The sequence below is a fragment of the Ambystoma mexicanum genome, chromosome 5q (genome assembly GCF_040938575.1).
Source record: "Ambystoma mexicanum isolate Mex_15411 chromosome 5q, UKY_AmexF1_1, whole genome shotgun sequence".
NCBI classification, from domain to species: domain Eukaryota; kingdom Metazoa; phylum Chordata; class Amphibia; order Caudata; family Ambystomatidae; genus Ambystoma; species Ambystoma mexicanum.
Genome location: NC_090933.1, coordinates 646729843 through 646743486, shown reverse-complemented (window position 1 = coordinate 646743486; position 13644 = coordinate 646729843).

Here is a 13644-nt window from a genome sequence, read left to right as displayed (position 1 = left end):
AAAGTAGACATGGCTAAGTTACAGTATTGCTTTCAAGAAGTACTTTACCTAGTACAATTAATATATGTGCATGGTAAGAAAATAACCCCAGAGCACGCTGCATCTGAATTCAGTGTGGCCAGCCAAAAACAATTAAAGAAATGCAGAAATTTCTCGAATTATGCAATTATTTCAGAGCGTGGCTCCTTTACCATGCTGCGTACACCAGGCCCATATTACAAGGCCTTAAAGGGGCACAAAAGGCAGTCAACAAAACAACATGGACTGTAAGCATGCATGCAAGCTTTAATGACCTGAAAGAGGGGACTTCCACTGCCCCAGTGCTAGCAATCCCAGATTACACTCAAGAGTTCTTTCTGTTTTCTCATTCCACTGGGCAGCTGTACTCACTCAGAAAAGCATTATGGCCATAAGCCATTGGCCTATGACAGTGGAGTGCTAGATTCAGAAAAGCGGGCCAATTTCCTTTGCGAACAGTCGCTGCATTCGCAATAGAGAAAAGTTCCACAATCATCATGGTGTGTTCCGTAACATTGTATGTGGAGCATGCAGTATTCTCCATATTAGAACGGTCTAAATCTACATTGACTACAGAGTGGGCTTCCGCATATGAGATCATTTTATCCAGCCCAAATAGTCATATAGTGCAATGCAGGACAGTGAACCCAGCCATATTTTGACTGAAATGTGCCTGGAGGAAGATTTTACTAAACATGACTGCGTGACTTTTGAGGGGGAGGAGGATGACCTAGCCAAAGCAAAGGATAGCCCACTTGAAGGGGGAGAAGTACTTTTCATTGATTGGTCAGCAATTATCGACCAGTGGATGGGTCACAGACAGACGGGTGTGGCAGCTGTCTGTCTGGTGGATGGCGAGTAAAAAACTCATGCAGAAGAGGTTACCCATGCATTATTCAGCCCAAGCCACAGAGCCTATCGTGCTCATTGAGAGCACTCTCAGCATCCCAGGGGTGTCATGTAACTATCAATCAATCATTCAATGTCTTCATATGGCGCTCTTTCACTCAAGGCATCATGGCGCTCAAGCAACTGATAGTCAGGATAGATGTAAACGAAACCCAGGTGTCAAAGGGGCTAAGTATCTCTGAGCTTTATCTAAAGAGAAATGTTTTAAGATGCTTTTTGAAGGATAAGAAAGCCTCTATTTTTCTCACATTTTCAGGCGAATTCCAAAGCCTGGGGCTGGCCACTGAAAAGGCCCGGCCACCCAAACGTTCTTTTCTGTACTTGGGTATCTGAAGGAGTGCTGCATTAGAGGATCTCAAAGAATGCACACAGGCTATATCTAACCAGTTTCTCCTGGATGGCTAAGCATCCATTTCCACCTAGTGCATGGTGCATAATGCAAAGCGCCTTAAACTGTACCCGAGCTTCTACCGGGAGCCAATGAAGAGATTGTCTAGCCTTCGTTACTCCTGCTCTGGCTGGCAAGTGGGTAACCAAATGCACTGCTGCGTTTTGTAGCACCTGCAGGCACTGCATAAGAAAGGCAGGCTGTGCCAGATAAACAGCATTACAATAATCCAGACTCCCATTAACACACACTGCCACTACTTGAGCATGAAATATATCTGAAATAAACGGGAGGACTTTCTTTAGCTGTTTGAACTTAACAAAGCCTGCACCATACACTGAGTTAGCCTGCGCCTCCAAAGACAGGGATTCCGAAAGCTTTACACCTAAATTACGAACTGTCTTGGAAGGCTTAGGTAACAGGTCCAATGATGCGGGCCAAAAAGCATCGGACCATCCATCAGCAACCTCTGGCGGGCCTGAAATCAGAACCTCTGTCTTCCCGCCATTTAACTTGAGCCAATTTGACTCTGCCAGACTCGGACGGCTTGCAGGCAGTTTTTAAGCTTATCTCTTACATCGCCCTGCTTAGTGTCAAGTCTAAACAGCATCTGTGTGTCATCTGCATATGAGAAGACTCTAAAGCCAAACAGATGAATTAAGATCAGGAAAGGGTGAATATATAAATTGAAAAGCATGGAAGAGAGCTGAAGCCTGCGGAACACCGCAGGAAACCGAAACCGGAAGGGAGCGGTAGGGGTGAAGGGAAACTATCTGCGAGCGAGAGGTGAAGAACGCATGAAACCAATCAAGTGCTGCCCCAGCAAATCCTGCCTCCTCTAGCCTGGCCATCAATATTCCATGATCAATGGTATCGAAAGCGGCCGACAGGTCCAAACGAATGAGACCTGTCGTGCCGCCCTCGTCCCTGATCATGGTAAGTTCATCCAATACCGATACCACAACTGTTTTAGTTCCCATCAAGGGGGGAAAGCCCATTTGGAAGCTATCTAAAATGTCTTGACTTTCCAAGAAAGTTCTCAATTGGGGGCTCACTACTGCTTCCAAAACCTTCATAGGAAAGGGCAAGAGTGAAATAGGCTGATAGCCAAAATCAGAGGATCAAGTGATGGCTTTTTCAGCAATGGAATAACTAAAGCCTATTTAAGCTGAGACGGAACTACGCCCCACTGCAGGGACAAATTTACACTCAGCAGCCAGTGTGTCATAAAACTCCATAGGGATACCATTTTCAACGTTTGCATAATGTAGATTGCCTGGGGTTTCCCTTACCCACGATTCCCTTCCTAATCTCCTCAATTTTACTGATAAAAAAGGTAGAGTGCTCATCACACAAAGATTGTGAGGTGGATATCTGTGTATTTTCTATCTCATATAATTGTTTTGGGGACGTTCACTGCTGCTTGGATTGAATCATCAAAATACATAGACTTGACTGTTTTTAAAGCCTTATGGTAGATCACGAGCAGCTGTTTATACCTTTAATGAAGATGAGCCTCATAACCTTTCCCCCATTGCCCTTCTGCCTACCGTAAGTCCAGGCGTAATGCCCGGAGTGCTGGAGTATACCAGGGGGCACAGTGAGAAAGCAGCTCCTTCATCAGATGTAAAGGGGCCAGTTTGTTTACTACAGACTCCAAACCGTTGACCAACCTAACTATGTCCGTGATTAGGGGGCCTAACTTGTCCTTTTCATTAGCCTGCTGCTGGATATCTTTATTAAAGACCGCAGAGAGTTACCTTACCCAGAATTCCCTTACCCACGATTCCCTTCCTATCTATTCTGATTCTGCCTATGTGACCACTACAGTGCACTCTGGGCTCGCAATATGGAAAAGAAGGGGGTGCAGGAGAGTTCACGGCTCCCGTGTTCCACATGCAGCATTAATAGACAAGTTAATAGATGCCCTTTCTCAGCCCTAGATAGCAGCGGTGGTCAAGTGCGCTGCACACACCAATGATACAGATGAAGTTTCCCTAGATAACATTGCTGCAGGGGTGGCAGGCAAACAGGCCGCATATCTCCCTTTGCCCAGTATTTCCGAACATCCAGTGATAGCACAGGGATGAGAGCAATTGTCAGCACCCTACAACACATTACCAATTGCACAAATTATCGAATTACAGGGCCTTGCTGCACAGGAAGAGAATGGCCTGTGCCAAAGGAGAAGATGTACACAGTCCCCTACAGACTTATTATGGTGGCAGGAAATGACAGACAAAGCAGTTATGTCGCATGAGCCGCTGCTGGTCGCTTTTAACTAGCTGCACCATCCATCTCACATGTCAAAACAGCATATTTCTGCAGATTTACAGGACAGGTTTGTCCCCAATCTGCAAGAGACACTGACCAAAATGGTGATCAATTGCACTACATGTCAATCTTATAGTATTGGCCACACCCTAAGAACTCTCCCAGGTACCCTACCTCACTCAATTGGGCCATTCCGTGAGTTGCACATTGATGACGCAGGCACAGTGGAGAGGTGTAATGGGTGTTGTTACGAGATTGTTATTGTGTGTACCTTCTCCCGATGGGCACAGACAGGTCCTTGTGCACATCCAGACGCTAAGTGTACTGCCAGGTTTTTGGTCAGAGAGCTTTTCCCTTGCTGGGCAGTGTGTGATGTATTAAGGTCCGACAATGGCACTCACTTCTTTAATGAGCTGTTCAAGGAAATAACAGCACCACGTTACAGACAAACTGGGTGCACTGCTTTCCCCTAGCATTGTTTAGCATGCCCCCACAGCCCTGTAAGGATCATTATTTAACTCCTTATGAGGTGGTAACAGGGCGGTGTATGCACACACTCCTATCTCCTATCAGAAATGCTTCAGATGCTCACAGGGGTATCCCTACATATTATCCCCACCAAAAATATCGCCGTACATATGGTAATTTGTATCGCAATATTTTTGCGGGGTAAGGAACACATGGAACCATCACAGGGCTACGTCCATTCTAGTGGATGAGTTCAGAGATTATCTTTCTCACTTAACAAAATCAATAAAATGTATCTCTGAACATATAGTGCCACCACGGTCTGAAGATACAAACAGTGCTACATCTGATCCACTGATGTCACCTCCTCTCCAGCTCTTCCGAGGAGATACCATTTTTGTGAAAAACTTTGTCGGTATGTGGAGTGAGCCTAGATACAACAGCCTTTTTGCAGTCATCTGTGCTGATCCCCTTGTGGTAAAGGTTCGGGAGCTGTGGTATTGGATACATCTTTCGGATGTCCGGAGGGTTCCCCATGCCCCACCCCTCGCACAGAATAAGCAGACGTTAGAGGAGTAAAAACTGTGACACAAACTGATCTATTGATTTGATTACTATTTCTGAGCAGGGGTATATAACTATAACCTGCTCCAAAACATTGCTTTATGGTACAGTTTTTAATGTGTTTTTGTAACCTGTCTACCGCCACAAGTTATTAACGCTGCTACGCACAATTTACACTTTCTTTTTACCTCCTCCTTTACTCCTGCAATTTTTCCTTCTCTCTTCTTCCATGATGAAAATGCACATGTGTAAAATTACAGTGGGAGAACGGTCCTACCCTCGTTCTCGTGAACATTCTATAGTAACCATGTTTTCTTCTACCTATACCTGTGTTATGCATTGTGTAGCTGGACTGTCGGCTCTCTCTTTGTTCGAATCAGGTATATATTTATGATATAGCTTTATATGGGGAGAGCATATAAAAGGGTGGGGGACAGGAGGATGCCAATACTACTAATTTGTCTGCCAGTACTGCCAATAATTCTTCATTGAACTCATTGGACGGGGGAACTGGGGAAGGCACCACTGTTATTGACATTAAAACCAACACCACTATCATTAATATGAAAGCCACTCACAAAGAAATGGGGAAATCTACTTAGTCGGCTATGTCATTGTTATTTCCTAATGTGTTTTCTGACATGATCGCAAATTTGAGTTTTCTTTTTACTACTTCACCCGTTAGTGCATAAAAATGTTTCAAAAGGCAAGTGAAAAGAGCCACATATGAAGAGTATAGAGGATGTTAGGGAGAATTTTCAGAAATGTGCTAATTCCCCTCTACCTTAGAGACCCCCAGCAACTTTGCTGGATTTTAGGACTTTAAATTTGTAACCTGGAGAGAGTGAGAACCTTTTTTCCCACTCTCTCATGTATTTTAATGTGATTTTGAACACTGTGTTTCTTTTGGTTGTGGAGTCTGACAAAGTCCATAGGCATCATCTTACATTGTGTCACACAGCACCATCAGTGCAGTGGCACAGGGAAGTCTTTCAGATTTCCCAAAGGTTTAAATACCTTCTCTTGGATAAACTACTGTTTCCAAGAGCGGTAAAGTGAAATTGACTTTACTTACATTTGTAACTTTCTAGACCAAGCACACACTATCTTACAGTAGGGTGCTGGAGGGGTTACTTAGTATCCCCTTTGTCTAGCTTCTCATGTAACAATTTTATGTTACCCTTTCCTCGATGAATGGCTGGTGGCAGTGGTTTACTTTCAACTACCGTGGTGTGCTTTTGCCTCGGGCTGCATTCGCAGATGCAGTAAAACACCCAACGGTGCCATTTTTGTCAAAATGGCCCGGTCTTCTTTTTTCACCATTTCTTTGTGGAAAGGTCCTTCTTGATGTACTCTGCGCACCAAACCAGGTTTGGTCCCTTTGTTTGTTTTGGCTTTGGCGCGATTCACGAGTGAAGCCCGCCTCTGGTTCCGGGGTGTCTGGCGCCAGATTGTGTGTGTTGCTTTTAAGCTGGCCAAGAGCTCCGGGAAGATCGTACGGACTCCCAGGAAGCAGGACTGACCGAGCTTGAGCCACCTCAACAGAGAGCTGCACCCCAGATGCAAGGAAAGCCCATCTCAACAGCCAGGAACCGCAGTGTTGCTATTTGCGGTGGACGCGAGGAGCTGAAACACCAAAGTGCCACTTGTTTGAAGATTGCCAGTTGCGGTCGGTGACGGTCCCATTGCAGTGCAGGAGTCCCCAGAAGTCCTCCCTCTTGTCTCCATGACTGAGGCACAGGAACACCAGGATCTGCAGAGCTGCACAGGAACAGAAGCCACCTGCTGCACTTTTCGTCAACCTAAAGTTACTGTATTTGTGACCCTACATTTGATTCTACTTTTGCTACAAAGATTTCTAAAACATTGTGCAAGACTTTTCCGTACCTACAATAAGTGCTTCAGTTCACCTTAACTTTTGCTAACATAACATTGGCTGGCCTAGCTCCCTGAATGACTCTTACCAACTCTGCTTATGTGTTTTTGCCTTCCTTAAAGGAAAGAGTTAACTGACTTTGCATGAGGGTGGGGGGTTTGAAAGTACTTATCTGGTTAAGAATAATTGTGTGAATACTTCTCTTATTCTGAAACCTCTTTTCTTTTGCACTCCTCTAAAGTATATTCTAAATGCAACAGTGATATATTAATGTCCACAAAACCCTAGCTATTGAAGTCACATGAGGGTGTAGGTAGTGTCTGCGAGCCATCCCAAATGGGTATTTACTGATTTAGAAAACTAAGAGTGAGTATTTTTGAAGTGTATTTGTGTGTTGCTTTATATTGCTACCTTCTGAAGAAGACTTATTCAAACTGACTGTTAAATAAATTAATAGTGTTTTAATCAAGAGACCTTGTGTGTAGGAGTTTATTTGGATACTTGTCACTGTGAATCTCTGTGTAACTCCCCTACAGCTCACATTGACCCCTCTTGAGATAAGCCTGGCTACTCGACCACACTACCAACCTGTGCAGTACAGACTTATACCAAAGGTTGGGTTCCTATTGCCAGGAGGTCAGGGTTGTTGTAGTGCACCCAAGGGGACTACATACAATCTTGCCTAACACTGGTGGCAGGCGTTGAGGATCTATTGTAGAGTTGTTAAACTAAGAATTTACTTTGCTTTTGTGTTCAACTAAAAACCTTCACAAGGCTAAGCTCCACTAGAAAAGCAATTGTAACATGCCAAATATGGATAACTTCAGTCAGGAAGCCCTGATCATTTTGACAGTAGAGCAACTGAAAGAAATGTGTAAAGTCAGGAGTCTCCCTGTTAAAGGAAAGAAAAATTCATTATTTGCAAGATTATTGAATCATCAAAGTCTGGGCAGTAGGCCTGTCAGATCTACTAACCCAGGAAATGTGGAAATTGATCATGAGGATAATAATGCAGAGTCTAACTCTGATGTCTTAGGAGAGTCAGAAGAGGGAGAGGCGTCTCAGGAAGAGAGCACCTCTTTGCCTCAACAAGCCCTTTTGCCTCAACCTTTAGCCACTGGGACCCCACAAGGTCCATCACTATTTTCTGTCAGACGCGAAAATCTGAAACACTGAAGAACCGCTGAATTGAAGTTTGCCCATTGCTGCCACTGGCCTTCCCATTGCAGAACAGGAGTCCACAGACGTCCTCCCTCTTGTCCCCGCGACTGAGGCTCAGGAACAACAGGATCTGCAGAGCTGTGCAGGAACAGAAGCCAGCTGGAACCATTCCTTCTAACCAGAGGTACTCTAAAGTCTAAGAGAACTTACCTCTTTTTGTGTAGCCTTACTTGCTCTCAGTTGAGACCTGTCTTGCTTAGCTTGCAGAGTTGCTAAAGTTTTCCCCCTCAAAAGCCTCTCAACTTGTGCCCCTTCAAGTGTTCTATTTTCTACAAAAATTTCTAAAAACATTGTGTAAGACTTTTTACCTACCTGCAAAGACGATCTCCAGCTCCCCTTGACACTGTACAATTAACATTGGTTGTCCTGGATCCCTGGGAGGCTCCTCTTTACCTCTGACTTTGCCCTCTGGAAGGTGTTTAACAGTACTTGCCTGTTTATGAATTGTTAACCCTTGTTTTATTCCTCTATTCTATCTTTTACACCTAACTCAGTGTTGCTCTAAATTTACTAGTGATAAATCAATGGCCACAGTGTCCTAGCTATTTAAAGTCACCTGATAGTGTAGAAAATAGCCCTCATTCCGAGTTTGGAGGTAAGTTACGTCCCTTAACGGCATGGCGCTAATAGCGTGACCGAGCTGGCAGAAGCCCGCTAAAAACGGGCTATTACAACTTTGCGGGCACAAGCTTTGCGCCATGCTGGTAAGGTACCTAGCGCCATGCTGCAAAAGGGCCCCAAAAAACCCTTACCGGCATGAAGCGCACCGTAGATAACACTGCCGCCATAGTCCAAAGCAGCATTAGCGTTGACCTTAAATAGCGGTGACTGTAATTAGCGGTCACCGCTATTTCCGGTCACCGTTAAATAGCGGAACCGGAAATAGCGTCATCGCACAGGAAAGGGAAGGAGCATGGCGCCCATCTTTATAAACACAATCCATTGCCATCCTCACCACACAGGACACCTGAGACACTGGTGATCGTCTGGAAAGTTAATCAAACCATCCAGGAATGCCTAAATCACCCAAGAAGTGATCTGCCCGCCTCCGAAAGGAGTGCTTCAGCCAAGATGAACTCCAGATGCTCATAGACACCCTACACGAGCATGCTGGGACTGTGTTCTGCAGCAACATGAGGAGCGAGGGCGTGTTGCGAAAAAAGGGAATTTGGGCACTAGTATGCCAGAAGGTCAGCGCAGTGGGCAACACCCCCCGCACGGTCAAGGATTGCCGCAAAAGGTGGGATGACCTGCGGCTGAGGGTGCAGAACATTCTTTCTGCAAACCGTGCCCAGGCCTTGGAAACCGGAGGAGGACCAAGTTCTCCAATTAAGCTCACACCGTGGGAGGAAACATGTGCGAGCATGATTGGGCCAGAATCCATAGAAGGGGTCGGAAGGATGGAGTGTGGCGCCACGTTATCAGCTGATGGAGGTGAGTGTCCAAAGCAAAAGTTGCTAATCCAAAAGTGATGAAATTCAATGCCAATGTCTGTCCAAAGAGTGACTCCATGGTCGGCCACACACACACTGCCTGTAAAGTATGCTGAAGCAAGTGAGACAAAAGCCGGTGCCTGGTGCAAGGCTGTAACGTACCTGACACACACTACACAAAGTAACAAATTCCATGAGGCACACAGCGTCCATGATCTAAATAGTGTGCATGCCAGACAGCACAGTAACCGGTCAACGTGAGTGACACCGACATATGCCTGCATGTACCACCCATGTATGGAATGATGTGCCATTCCCCACACAAATGCCTATTACCCACAATTGTGTGGATGTGCAATCGTACAAATGTATGTATGTTGCCTATCCAAACATCTCTCATGCAGTCCCTCTCTTTCACCCCCACAGGCAGTGAGCATGACAGTAAGGAGGCCACCACTGGGACATATACCACCAGCAACAGTAAGGCCCGTGGAGGGCACAGCACCCCCACCCCACACCCCTCACTGCACTGCCTGCAGACACCTGTCCAACGCCATGTTCGGAGGAGTCCAGTGTGGCTGGGGAGGTGGCAGCCACAGCCCCCCTTGCAGTTGAGGACAGCCCCAATGACATCTGGGTAACCATTGATGACGACTCAGTGGAAGTAGTCCACACCGCAGCACAATTGTCAACCCCCCAGATATCCATGAGTGATACTGGTGATACCAACACACTGGAGCAGTCTGGGCAAGAACAGACACAGGGACATATCAGTCCCATATACAGTCCCGGGGAGGATGAGCCGGCAGGACATGGCAGCCCGATCCCCAGCATGGCCACTGGTGCAGCCGCAGGAGCACAGCGGGCTGACCAGCTCTCTGCCCTAATATCGGAATTTGTGCAGGACAATCGGCAGGCCAGGGAGGAGTGGCATGCGGGTTTGAGGGCACTGGGCCAGTCCATCACTGAAAACACAAACCGCCTCTGCGAGGTGCTCGGCCGCATAGCCGATGCTTTGGAGGCAGCTCTTCCCGGTCAACAGCCTCAGCATGAGGACACACCATCCACAAGCAACTCTACACAGACCAGCCCGCTCCGCCGGTGGCTCCGTGCGCTGCGCCGACTGGACATGCCTCCCCCTGGCTCCGGGAGTGCAGAGTGACTGTCCTGGCAGCCTTATGTGGGCTCAGTGGACCCTATGGGACTTGTGTGGGGTAGTTGTGGGGGGAGGAGGGCGAGTGTGTGTGGGGGAGTTGTGGGGGAAGGGGGGTCAGGGTGTGTGGGGGAGTTGGGGGGAGGGGGTGAGGGTGTGTGGGGGAGTTGTGGGGGAGGGGTGAGGGTGGTGGAGGGTTTGTTATTCGCATTCATATTGGACATTCATCATTACGCATGTGTCATTTAATCTTGCACAGTGCATAGTGTACATGTATCCCCACACCCAGTGCCCTATGTCATAACATCATGTCACCCTCTGCTGACTTGTGTGTCAGAAATATTGTGTGATCACTGACTGCCGCACAGCACGTCCCCCCTGTGCATCGGCACCGTGATGATGTCCTGCCACATCTTCCTCCTCCCCTTCATAATCATCAGGTGGTAGCAGTTCCATGTCAGGGGGCAGGGGCACGTTCCGGCGGATGCACATATTGTGCAGCATTACACATGCCATGGTGATCTTGGTCACCTTCTCATGGCTCTAGAGGAGTGCCCCACCCGACCGGCTGAGGCAGCGAAATCGTGCCTTCAACAGGCCAAAGGTCTGCTCAATTACCACACGTGTACGGGTAATGGGAACGATTGTAGTCCTCCTCGTGCCTATTCTGTGGGTTTTGGACAGGGGTCAGGAGCCACGGCTTCAAGGGATAGCCACTATCACCTGCATGAGAGGGGAATGAAGGTAAATTTTCGCACATTCATGTTGGACAACTGTACTAGTCTCACATGGCTGCAGGTAATTTGTGCCCACATGCACATGTCCCTGGATGCATTGACCCCATTTTAGGTCACGCTATGTGTCCTGTGCAATGGTATGAGTTGCATCTTCAAGATGATTCATGGTGTGCACTGACATCTTGTTACACGTGCATCGTATATGCATACAGCAGTGTTGGTGTAAAATTAGTGATGTGTTGTGTTCTGTGAGATTTAGTAATAGGGAGTGTTGCCTGTAGTTTGTACAATATTGAGCATTCCGCACTGATCATTTCCAGGGTGACATGCAGCACTCCTATGGGTGTGCCGAACCAGTGACACACTGTGGAATCCCTGGTTGGCTCAGTTCAATGCACTCCCAGGGATGATTGTTCTGTGTGGTGATATGCTGGAGACAGCAACATAGTGCATATGCACTGCATGGTGCAGGATGGCCTTACGGTGTTTGAGGACCACTGATGGGCGGTGCATGTGTTGTGGGATGTGGGCTGGTTACCTGTTAGTCATGTAGTTATAGGTGTCAGCCTTGCTTCATCACTATGGGATTTGGGTGTCATGTACTGTTTCTGATGCTTTGGGGCACAGTGTTCGGTGATGTGCACATCGTGCACTGACATCAACATTCCCACCCAGGTGGAATATGCATCCCCCCCTTCCCAACAGGTGGAGTTTGCATCCACCCACCTCACAACCCTGATGCACAGCCATGGCCCAGTCAGGCAACTCACCAAGAAGCCAGGCACGTCATCCAGCATGTCGCTCCATGAAGCGTGGTAGCGTGGAGTTCCGCAGGACCAAAGAGTCATGAGTTGATCTGGGATATTGGGTGCAGCAATGTGTGATGATCTTGCTAGCGTCGCATACCATCTGCACATTGATGGAGTGGTATTGCTTGCGGTTGCGATACATCACCTCCATGGCATGCGGGACCACCAACTCCACGTGGGTGCAGTTGAGGGTACCTACACAATTTGGCATGCCTGCCAGTGCATGGAAGGCAACCTTTGTATCGAATATCTCCTGGGGAGTCCGTGTTAGGGATATGTAGTCCATTGTGTGCTTGAGGAGGGCATCCAGCACTTGGTTCAGAATCCAGGAAAATAAGAGTTGTGATATGCCATGCATGTGCCCCACTATGTGCTGGTAGGTGCCTGTGGCAAGGAAGTGGAGCACAGACACTACCTTCAGTAGAGGGGGGATGGCAGTGCGTATTTCTATGAGGATCACTATGTCGTCATGTGTCAGGTCCACTATAGTGATGATGGTGTCCCGGTCAAGCCGGTACAGGGTGTGGATCTGCTCAGGGGTTAGATTGAATGGATTGGCTCTGATGCGAGGGATTGTTGGCCGCCGGGGTGGTAACAGCGGCTGCACTGGTGGGGCATGCTGGGCCTGTCTCACCCTCCTTCTCCTCCTGCGTCTCCTCTGTGGTCGCGGCTGTTGTTGTTGTTGATGTTGAGGCATTGCAAGCAGGGCCTCCAGATCCAGTAATGCTACTACTATTGGTATAATCTTGGTGTGGGAGGGGGTGTGGTGTGTGGGTATGCTCCTTTTGTACTGGCCCTGACTCCATTGCCTCCACCTGTGCTGATTGTGTGCACCTGTGGCAGTTGGAAGCACTGCTCAGGGCTCTTTACGCCTGGTCGGCGATGCCGGTATTTACGCCATGCCGGTATGCACTTTTTCCGCCTTCATGAGGCCGTTATTTGCATGTCCGCCTAACTTGTGATCCTCTCCGGTTTACGGCCTGCAGCTAATGCCGGTATGGTGTGTCGCGCACCAAGACCGCTATTTACGGCATCGTAATTTACGATGTCGTTAAATGCGGTCTGGTTGGTCAGAATAGCCCGTAATGGTAAGCAATGCCGGTAATCCTTTACCGGCATCGTTTTTCCCTTACCTCCAAACTCGGAATGAGGGCCAATGTCTGTGTGCCATCCCCAATTGGTGTCATCTGATTTAGAGAAATTGAGAGTGTGTTTTGTAGTATATTTAAGTGTTACATGTTTTGCTCCCTTTCTGAAGAAGACTTATATAACTGACTGTGAAATAAATTAATAATTGTTTTATCAGGAAACTTTGAGTGTACATGTTTATTTGGATAACTGTATTTGTGAAACTCTGTGTCACAACATTACTGCTCACATTGACCCCTCTTGAGATAAGCCTGGCTGCTTGACCACACTACCAACATGTGTAGTTCAGACTTGTACCAAAGGTTGGGTCCCTATTGCTAGGAGGTCAAGGTTTTTTGTAGTGCCCCAAAGGGTACTGCATACAATCTTGCCTAACACATATGTACAAACAGGAACAAAGCAAATGAGAAATGTTTGAGGGTGTGATGCTGCAAGTCAACAAACAATGAAGGAATGGATCACATTGTCCAGTGGTTTGGGTTGATGCGTGTCTGGAGATGATCTCGGGCTTTGAATAGAACCCCATCAATGTATTAAGGTGAGAAGGGGAAACATCAGGCAGAATCAATTGCCAGGGAAATGTGCACAGGTTCACACAGTGAGCAAGTAAAGATGAAAACATGTCACTGGAAAGCAGTACTGGAT